We start from the raw sequence: 11,309 nt of genomic DNA on the forward strand, positions 1-11,309 counted from the left end.
ATGGAGGTTAGTATAGATCGACTAATAGAACAAGTCCCACACACTTCTAGAAGCCGAAGTATTTTTTCAAAGCAAGATGCAGAAAAAAATTCTATTGAATTTGCAACCTGAGGAAGGTCAGTATAGATGGACTAATAGAACAAGTCCCACACACTGCTAGAAGCCGAAATATTTTTTCAGAGCTAGATGCAGAAAAAAATTATATTGAATTTGCAACCTGATGGAGGTCAGTATAGATGGACTATTAGAACAAGACCCACACACTGCTAGAAGCTGAAATATTTTTTCAGAGCTCGATACCGAAAAAAATTATATTGAATTTGCAACCTGATGGAGGTCAGTATAGATGGACTAATAGAACATGTCCCACACACTGCTAGAAGCCGAAATATTTTTTCAGAGCTAGATGCAGAAAAAAATTATATTGAATTTGCAACCTGATGGAGGTCAGTATAGATGGACTAATAGAACAAGTCCCACACACTGCTAGAAGCTGAAATATTTTGACAGAGCTCGATGCAGAAAAAATTTATATTGAATTTGCAACCTGATGGAGGTTAGTATAGATGGACAAATAGAACAAGTCCCACACACTTCTAGAAGCCAAAATATTTTTTCAGAGCTAGATGCAGAAAAAAATTATATTGAATTTGCAACCTGATGGAGGTCAGTATAGATGGACTAATAGAACAAATCCCACACACTGCTAGAAGCAGAAATATTTTTTCAGAGCTCGATGCAAAAAAAAATTATATTGAATTTGCAACCTGATGGAGGTCAGTATAGATGGACTAATACAACAAGTCCCACACACTGCTAGAAGCTGAAATATTTTTTCAGAGCTTGATGCAGAAAAAAATTATATTGAATTTGCAACCTGATGGAGGTCAGTATAGGTGGACTAGTAGAACAAGTCCCACACACTGCTAGAAGCAGAAATATTTTTTCAGAGCTCGATGCAGAAAAAATTATATTGAATTTGCAACATGATGGAGGTCAGTATAGATGGACTAAAAGTACAAGTCCCACACACTGCTAGAAGCCAAAATATTTTTTCAGAGCTAGATGCAGAAAAAAATTATATTGAATTTGCAACCTGATGGAGGTCAGTATAGATGGACAAATAGAAAAAGTCCCACACACTGCTAGAAGCTGAAATATTTTTTCAGAGCTCAATGCATAAAAAAATTATATTGAATTTGCAACCTGATGGAGTTCAGTATAGATGGACTAATAGAACAAGTCCCACGCACTGCTAGAAGCCGAAATATTTTTCCAGTGCTCGATGCAGAAAAAAATTGTATTGAATTTTCAACCTGATGGAGGTCATTATAGATGGACTAATAGAACAAGTCCCACACACTGCTAGAAGCTGAAATATTTTTTCAGAGCTCGATGCAGAAAAAATTATATTGAATTTGCAACATGATGGAGGTCAGTATAGATGGACTAAAAGTACAAGTCCCACACACTGCTAGAAGCCAAAATATTTTTTCAGAGCTAGATGCAGAAAAAAATTATATTGAATTTGCAACCTGATGGAGGTCAGTATAGATGGACAAATAGAAAAAGTCCCACACACTGCTAGAAGCTGAAATATTTTTTCAGAGCTCAATGCAGAAAAAAATTATATTGAATTTGCAACCTGATGGAGGTCAGTATAGATGGACTAATAGAACAAGTCCCACACACTGCTAGAAGCCGAAATATTTTTTCAGAGCTAGATGCAGAAAAAAATTATATTGAATTTGCAACCTGATGGAGGTCAGTATAGATGGACTAATAGAACAAGTCCCACACACTGCTAGAAGCCAAAATATTTTTTCAGAGCTAGATGCAGAAAATTTTTTTATTGAATTTGCAACCTGATGGAGGTTAGTACAGATGGACTAATAGAACAAGTCCCACACACTTCTAGAAGCCGAAGTATTTTTTCAGAGCTAGATGCAGAAAAAAATTCTATTGAATTTGCAACCTGATGGAGGTCAGTATAGATGGACTAATAGAACAATTCCCACACACTGCTAGAAGCCGAAATATTTTTTCAGAGCTAGATGCAGAAAAAAATTATATTGAATTTGCAACCTGATGGAGGTCAGTATAGATGGACTAATAGAACAAGACCCACACACTGCTAGAAGCTGAAATATTTTTTCAGAGCTCAATGCAGAAAAAAATTATATTGAATTTGCAACCTGATGGAGGTCAGTATAGATGGACTAATAGAAAAAGTCCCACACACTGCTAGAAGCTGAAATATTTTTTCAGAGCTCAATGCAGAAAAAAATTATATTGAATTTGCAACGTGATGGAGGTCAGTATAGATGGACTAATAGAACAAGTCCCACACACTGCTAGAAGCCGAAATATTTTTTCAGAGCTAGATGCAGAAAAAAATTATATTGAATTTGCAACCTGATGGAGGTCAGTATAGATGGACTAATAGAACAAGTCCCACACACTGCTAGAAGCTGAAATATTTTGACAGAGCTCGATGCAGAAAAAATTTATATTGAATTTGCAACCTGATGGAGGTTAGTATAGATGGACAAATAGAAAAAGTCCCACACACCTCTAGAAGCCAAAATATTTTTTCAGAGCTAGATGCAGAAAAAAATTATATTGAATTTGCAACCTGATGGAGGTCAGTATAGATGGACTAATAGAACAAGTCCCACACACTGCTAGAAGCCGAAATATTTTTTCAGAGCTAGATGCAGAAAAATGTTTTATTGAATTTGCAACCTGATGGAGGTTAGTATAGATCGACTAATAGAACAAGTCCCACACACTTCTAGAAGCCGAAGTATTTTTTCAAAGCAAGATGCAGAAAAAAATTCTATTGAATTTGCAACCTGAGGAAGGTCAGTATAGATGGACTAATAGAACAAGTCCCACACACTGCTAGAAGCCGAAATATTTTTTCAGAGCTAGATGCAGAAAAAAATTATATTGAATTTGCAACCTGATGGAGGTCAGTATAGATGGACTAATAGAACAAGACCCACACACTGCTAGAAGCTGAAATATTTTTTCAGAGCTCGATACCGAAAAAAATTATATTGAATTTGCAACCTGATGGAGGTCAGTATAGATGGACTAATAGAACATGTCCCACACACTGCTAGAAGCCGAAATATTTTTTCAGAGCTAGATGCAGAAAAAAATTATATTGAATTTGCAACCTGATGGAGGTCAGTATAGATGGACTAATAGAACAAGTCCCACACACTGCTAGAAGCTGAAATATTTTGACAGAGCTCGATGCAGAAAAAATTTATATTGAATTTGCAACCTGATGGAGGTTAGTATAGATGGACAAATAGAACAAGTCCCACACACTTCTAGAAGCCAAAATATTTTTTCAGAGCTAGATGCAGAAAAAAATTATATTGAATTTGCAACCTGATGGAGGTCATTATAGATGGACTAATACAACAAGTCCCACACACTGCTAGAAGCTGAAATATTTTTTCAGAGCTTGATGCAGAAAAAAATTATATTGAATTTGCAACCTGATGGAGGTCAGTATAGGTGGACTAGTAGAACAAGTCCCACACACTGCTAGAAGCAGAAATATTTTTTCAGAGCTCGATGCAGAAAAAATTATATTGAATTTGCAACATGATGGAGGTCAGTATAGATGGACTAAAAGTACAAGTCCCACACACTGCTAGAAGCCAAAATATTTTTTCAGAGCTAGATGCAGAAAAAAATTATATTGAATTTGCAACCTGATGGAGGTCAGTATAGATGGACAAATAGAAAAAGTCCCACACACTGCTAGAAGCTGAAATATTTTTTCAGAGCTCAATGCATAAAAAAATTATATTGAATTTGCAACCTGATGGAGTTCAGTATAGATGGACTAATAGAACAAGTCCCACGCACTGCTAGAAGCCGAAATATTTTTCCAGTGCTCGATGCAGAAAAAAATTGTATTGAATTTTCAACCTGATGGAGGTCATTATAGATGGACTAATAGAACAAGTCCCACACACTGCTAGAAGCTGAAATATTTTTTCAGAGCTCGATGCAGAAAAAATTATATTGAATTTGCAACATGATGGAGGTCAGTATAGATGGACTAAAAGTACAAGTCCCACACACTGCTAGAAGCCAAAATATTTTTTCAGAGCTAGATGCAGAAAAAAATTATATTGAATTTGCAACCTGATGGAGGTCAGTATAGATGGACAAATAGAAAAAGTCCCACACACTGCTAGAAGCTGAAATATTTTTTCAGAGCTCAATGCAGAAAAAAATTATATTGAATTTGCAACCTGATGGAGGTCAGTATAGATGGACTAATAGAACAAGTCCCACACACTGCTAGAAGCCGAAATATTTTTTCAGAGCTAGATGCAGAAAAAAATTATATTGAATTTGCAACCTGATGGAGGTCAGTATAGATGGACTAATAGAACAAGTCCCACACACTGCTAGAAGCCAAAATATTTTTTCAGAGTTAGATGCAGAAAATTTTTTTATTGAATTTGCAACCTGATGGAGGTTAGTACAGATGGACTAATAGAACAAGTCCCACACACTTCTAGAAGCCGAAGTATTTTTTCAGAGCTAGATGCAGAAAAAAATTCTATTGAATTTGCAACCTGATGGAGGTCAGTATAGATGGACTAATAGAACAATTCCCACACACTGCTAGAAGCCGAAATATTTTTTCAGAGCTAGATGCAGAAAAAAATTATATTGAATTTGCAACCTGATGGAGGTCAGTATAGATGGACTAATAGAACAAGACCCACACACTGCTAGAAGCTGAAATATTTTTTCAGAGCTCAATGCAGAAAAAAATTATATTGAATTTGCAACCTGATGGAGGTCAGTAAAGATGGACTAATAGAACAAGTCCCACACACCTCTAGAAGTCGAAATATTTTTTCAGAGCTAGATGCAGAAAAAAATTATATTGAATTTGCAACCTGATGGAGGTCAGTATAGATGGACTAATAGAACAAGTAACACACACTGCTAGAAGCCGAAATATTTTTTCAGAGCTAGATGCAGAAATTTTTTTATTGAATTTGCAACCTGATGGAGGTTAGTATAGATCGACTAATAGAACAAGTCCCACACACTTCTAGAAGCCGAAGTATTTTTACAGAGCAAGATGCAGAAAAAAATTCTATTGAATTTGCAACCTGATGGAGGTCAGTATAGATGGACTAATAGAACAAGTCCCACACACTGCTAGAAGCTGAAATATTTTTTCAGAGCTAGATGCAGAAAAAAATTATATTGAATTTGCAACCTGATGGAGGTCAGTATAGATGGCCTAATAGAACAAGACCCACACACTGCTAGAAGCTGAAATATTTTTTCAGAGCTCGATACAGAAAAAAATTATATTGAATTTGCAACCTGATGGAGGTCAGTATAGATGGACTAATAGAACATGTCCCACACACTGCTAGAAGCCGAAATATTTTTTCAGAGCTAGATGCAGAAAAAAATTATATTGAATTTGCAACCTGATGGAGGTCAGTATAGATTGACTAATAGAACAAGTCTCACACACTGCTAGAAGCCTAAATATTTTTTCAGAGCTAGATGCAGAAAAAAATTATATTGAATTAGCAAACTGATGGAGGTCAGTATAGATAGACTAATAGAACAAGTCCCACACACTGCTAGAAGCTGAAATATTTTGACAGAGCTCGATGCAGAAAAAAATTATATTGAATTTGCAACCTGATGGAGGTTAGTATAGATGGACAAATAGAACAAGTCCCACACACTTCTAGAAGCCAAAATATTTTTTCAGAGCTAGATGCAGAAAAAAATTATATTGAATTTGCAACCTGATGGAGGTCAGTATAGATGGACTAATAGAACAAATCCCACACACTGCTAGAAGCTGAAATATTTTTTCAGAGCTCGATGCAAAAAAAAATTATATTGAATTTGCAACCTGATGGAGGTCAGTATAAATGGACTAATACAACAAGTCCCACACACTGCTAGAAGCTGAAATATTTTTTCAGAGCTTGATGCAGAAAAAAATTATATTGAATTTGCAACCTGATGGAGGTCAGTATAGGTGGACTAGTAGAACAAGTCTCACACACTGCTAGAAGCAGAAATATTTTTTCAGAGCTCGATGCAGAAAAAAATTATATTGAATTTGCAACCTGATGGAGTTCAGTATAGATGGACTAATAGAACAAGTCCCACGCACTGCTAGAAGCCGAAATATTTTTCCAGTGCTCGATGCAGAAAAAAATTGTATTGAATTTTCAACCTGATGGAGGTCAGTATAGATGGACTAATAGAACAAGTCCCACACACTGCTAGAAGCTGAAATATTCTTTCAGAGCTCGATGCAGAAAAAATTATATTGAATTTGCAACATGATGGAGGTCAGTATAGATGGACTAATAGAACAAGTCCCACACACTGCTAGAAGCTGAAATATTTTTTCAGAGCTCGATGCTGAAAAAAATTATATTGAATTTGCAACCTGATGGAGGTCAGTATAGATGGACAAATAGAACAAGTCCCACACACTGCTAGAAGCCGAAATATTTTTTCAGAGCTAGATGCAGAAAAAAATTATTTTGAATTTGCAACCTGATGGAGGTCAGTATAGATGGACTAATAGAACAAGTACCACACACTGATAGAAGCCGAAATATTTTTTCAGAGCTCGATGCAAAAAAAAATTATATTGAATTTGCAACCTGATGGAGGTCAGTATAGATGGACTAATAGAAAAAGTCCCACACACTGCTAGAAGCTGAAATATTTTTTCAGAGCTCAATGCAGAAAATTTTTTTATTGAATTTGCAACCTGATGGAGGTTAGTATAGATGGACTAATAGAACAAGTCCCACACACTTCTAGAAGCCGAAGTATTTTTTCAGAGCTAGATGCAGAAAAAAATTCTATTGAATTTGCAACCTGATGGAGGTCAGTATAGATGGACTAATAGAACAAGTCCCACACACTGCTAGAAGCCGAAATATTTTTTCAGAGCTAGATGCAGAAAAAAAATATATTGAATTTGCAACCTGATGGAGGTCAGTATAGATGGACTAATAGAACAAGACCCACACACTGCTAGAAGCTGAAATATTTTTTCAGAGCTCAATGCAGAAAAAAATTATATTGAATTTGCAACCTGATGGAGGTCAGTAAAGATGGACTAATAGAACAAGTCCCACACACTGCTAGAAGCCGAAATATTTTTTCAGAGCTAGATGCAGAAAAAAATTATATTGAATTTGCAACCTGATGGAGGTCAGTATAGATGGACTAATAGAACAAGTCCCACACACTGCTAGAAGCCGAAATATTTTTTCAGAGCTACATGCAGAAAATTTTTTTATTGAATTTGCAACCTGATGGAGGTTAGTATAGATCGACTAATAGAACAAGTCCCACACACTTCTAGAAGCCGAAGTATTTTTTCAGAGCAAGATGCAGAAAAAAATTCTATTGAATTTGCAACCTGATGGAGGTCAGTATAGATGGACTAATAGAACAAGTCCCACACACTGCTAGAAGCCGAAATATTTTTTCAGAGCTAGATGCAGAAAAAAATTATATTGAATTTGCAACCTGATGGAGGTCAGTAAAGATGGACTAATAGAACAAGTCCCACACACTGCTAGAAGCCGAAATATTTTTTCAGAGCTAGATGCAGAAAAAAATTATATTGAATTTGCAACCTGATGGAGGTCAGTATAGATGGACAAATAGAACAAGTCCAACACACTACTAGAAGCCGAAATATTTTTTCAGAGCTAGATGCAGAAAATTTTTTTATTGAATTTGCAACCTGATGGAGGTTAGTATAGATCGACTAATAGAACAAGTCCCACACACTTCTAGAAGCCGAAGTATTTTTTCAGAGCAAGATGCAGAAAAAAATTCTATTGAATTTGCAACCTGATGGAGGTCAGTATAGATGGACTAATAGAACAAGTCCCACACACTGATAGAATCCGAAATATTTTTTCAGAGCTAGATGCAGAAAAAAATTATATTGAATTTGCAACCTGATGGAGGTCAGTATAGATGGACTAATAGAACAAGACCCACACACTGCAAGAAGCTGAAATATTTTTTCAGAGCTCGATACAGAAAAAAATTATATTGAATTTGCAACATGATGGAGGTCAGTATAGATGGACTAAAAGTACAAGTCCCACACACTGCTAGAAGCCGAAATATTTTTTCAGAGCTAGATGCAGAAAAAAATTATATTGAATTTGAAAACTGATGGAGGTCAGTATAGATGGACTAATAGAACAAGTCCCACACACTGCTAGAAGCTGAAATATTTTTTCAGAGCTCGATGCTGAAAAAAATTATATTGAATTTGCAACCTGATGGAGGTCAGTATAGATGGACAAATAGAACAAGTCCCACACACTGCTAGAAGCCGAAATATTTTTTCAGAGCTAGATGCAGAAAAAAATTATATTGAATTTGCAACCTGATGGAGGTCAGTATAGATGGACTAATAGAACAAGTACCACACACTGATAGAAGCCGAAATATTTTTTCAGAGCTCGATGCAAAAAAAAATTATATTGAATTTGCAACCTGATGGAGGTCAGTATAGATGGACTAATAGAAAAAGTCCCACACACTGCTAGAAGCTGAAATATTTTTTCAGAGCTCAATGCAGAAAAAATTATATTGAATTTGCAACCTGATGGAGGTCAGTAAAGATGGACTAATAGAACAAGTCCCACACACTGCTAGAAGCCGAAATATTTTTTCAGAGCTAGATGCAGAAAAAAATTATATTGAATTTGCAACCTGATGGAGGTCAGTATAGATGGACTAATAGAACAAGTCCCACACACTGCTAGAAGCCGAAATATTTTTTCAGAGCTACATGCAGAAAATTTTTTTATTGAATTTGCAACCTGATGGAGGTTAGTATAGATCGACTAATAGAACAAGTCCCACACACTTCTAGAAGCCGAAGTATTTTTTCAGAGCAAGATGCAGAAAAAAATTCTATTGAATTTGCAACCTGATGGAGGTCAGTATAGATGGACTAATAGAACAAGTCCCACACACTGCTAGAAGCCGAAATATTTTTTCAGAGCTAGATGCAGAAAAAAATTATATTGAATTTGCAACCTGATGGAGGTCAGTAAAGATGGACTAATAGAACAAGTCCCACACACTGCTAGAAGCCGAAATATTTTTTCAGAGCTAGATGCAGAAAAAAATTATATTGAATTTGCAACCTGATGGAGGTCAGTATAGATGGACAAATAGAACAAGTCCCACACACTGCTAGAAGCCGAAATATTTTTTCAGAGCTAGATGCAGAAAATTTTTTTATTGAATTTGCAACCTGATGGAGGTTAGTATAGATCGACTAATAGAACAAGTCCCACACACTTCTAGAAGCCGAAGTATTTTTTCAGAGCAAGATGCAGAAAAAAATTCTATTGAATTTGCAACCTGATGGAGGTCAGTATAGATGGACTAATAGAACAAGTCCCACACACTGCTAGAAGCCGAAATATTTTTTCAGAGCTAGATGCAGAAAAAAATTATATTGAATTTGCAACCTGATGGAGGTCAGTATAGATGGACTAATAGAACAAGACCCACACACTGCAAGAAGCTGAAATATTTTTTCAGAGCTCGATACAGAAAAAAATTATATTGAATTTGCAACATGATGGAGGTCAGTATAGATGGACTAAAAGTACAAGTCCCACACACTGCTAGAAGCCGAAATATTTTTTCAGAGCTAGATGCAGAAAAAAATTATATTGAATTTGAAAACTGATGGAGGTCAGTATAGATGGACTAATAGAACAAGTCCCACACACTGCTAGAAGCTGAAATATTTTTTCAGAGCTCGATGCTGAAAAAAATTATATTGAATTTGCAACCTGATGGAGGTCAGTATAGATGGACAAATAGAACAAGTCCCACACACTGCTAGAAGCCGAAATATTTTTTCAGAGCTAGATGCAGAAAAAAATTATATTGAATTTGCAACCTGATGGAGGTCAGTATAGATGGACTAATAGAACAAGTACCACACACTGATAGAAGCCGAAATATTTTTTCAGAGCTCGATGCAAAAAAAAATTATATTGAATTTGCAACCTGATGGAGGTCAGTATAGATGGACTAATAGAAAAAGTCCCACACACTGCTAGAAGCTGAAATATTTTTTCAGAGCTCAATGCAGAAAAAAATTATATTGAATCTGCAACCTGATGGAGGTCACTATAGATGGACTAATAGAACAAGTCCCACACACTGCTAGAAGCCGAAATATTTTTTCAGAGCTAGATGCAGAAAAAAATTATATTGAATTTGCAACCTGATGGAGGTCAGTATAGATGGACTAATAGAACAAGTCCCACACACTGCTAGAAGCCGAAATATTTTTTCAGAGCTAGATGCAGAAATTTTTTTTATTGAATTTGCAACCTGATGGAGGTTAGTATAGATGGACTAATAGAACAAGTCCCACACACTTCTAGAAGCCGAAGTATTTTTTCAGAGCTAGATGCAGAAAAAAATTCTATTGAATTTGCAACCTGATGGAGGTCAGTATAGATGGACTAATAGAACAATTCCCACACACTGCTAGAAGCCGAAATATTTTTTCAGAGCTAGATGCAGAAAAAAAATATATTGAATTTGCAACCTGATGGAGGTCAGTATAGATGGACTAATAGAACAAGACCCACACACTGCTAGAAGCTGAAATATTTTTTCAGAGCTCAATGCAGAAAAAAATTATATTGAATTTGCAACCTGATGGAGGTCAGTAAAGATGGTCTAATAGAACAAGTCCCACACACTGCTAGAAGCCGAAATATTTTTTCAGAGCTAGATGCAGAAAAAAATTATATTGAATTTGCAACCTGATGGAGGTCAGTATAGATGGACTAATAGAACAAGTCCCACACACTGCTAGAAGCCGAAATATTTTTTCAGAGCTAGATGCAGAAAATTTTTTTGTTGAATTTGCAACCTGATGGAGGTTAGTATAGATCGACTAATAAAACAAGTCCCACACACTTCTAGAAGCCGAAGTATTTTTTCAGAGCAAGATGCAGAAAAAAATTCTATTGAATTTGCAACCTGATGGAGGTCAGTATAGATGGACTAATAGAACAAGTCCCACACACTGCTAGAAGCTGAAATATTTTTTCAGAGCTAGATGCAAAAAAAAATTATATTGAATTTGCAACCTGATGGAGGTCAGTATAAATGGACGAATACAACAAGTCCCACAAACTGCTAGAAGCTGAAATATTTTTTCAGAGCTTGATGCAGAAAAAAATTATATT

The sequence above is a fragment of the Phyllobates terribilis genome, unplaced genomic scaffold (genome assembly GCF_046119375.1).
Source record: "Phyllobates terribilis strain yellow unplaced genomic scaffold, ASM4611937v1 Scaffold_2__4_contigs__length_985480577, whole genome shotgun sequence".
Classification (NCBI taxonomy): domain Eukaryota; kingdom Metazoa; phylum Chordata; class Amphibia; order Anura; family Dendrobatidae; genus Phyllobates; species Phyllobates terribilis.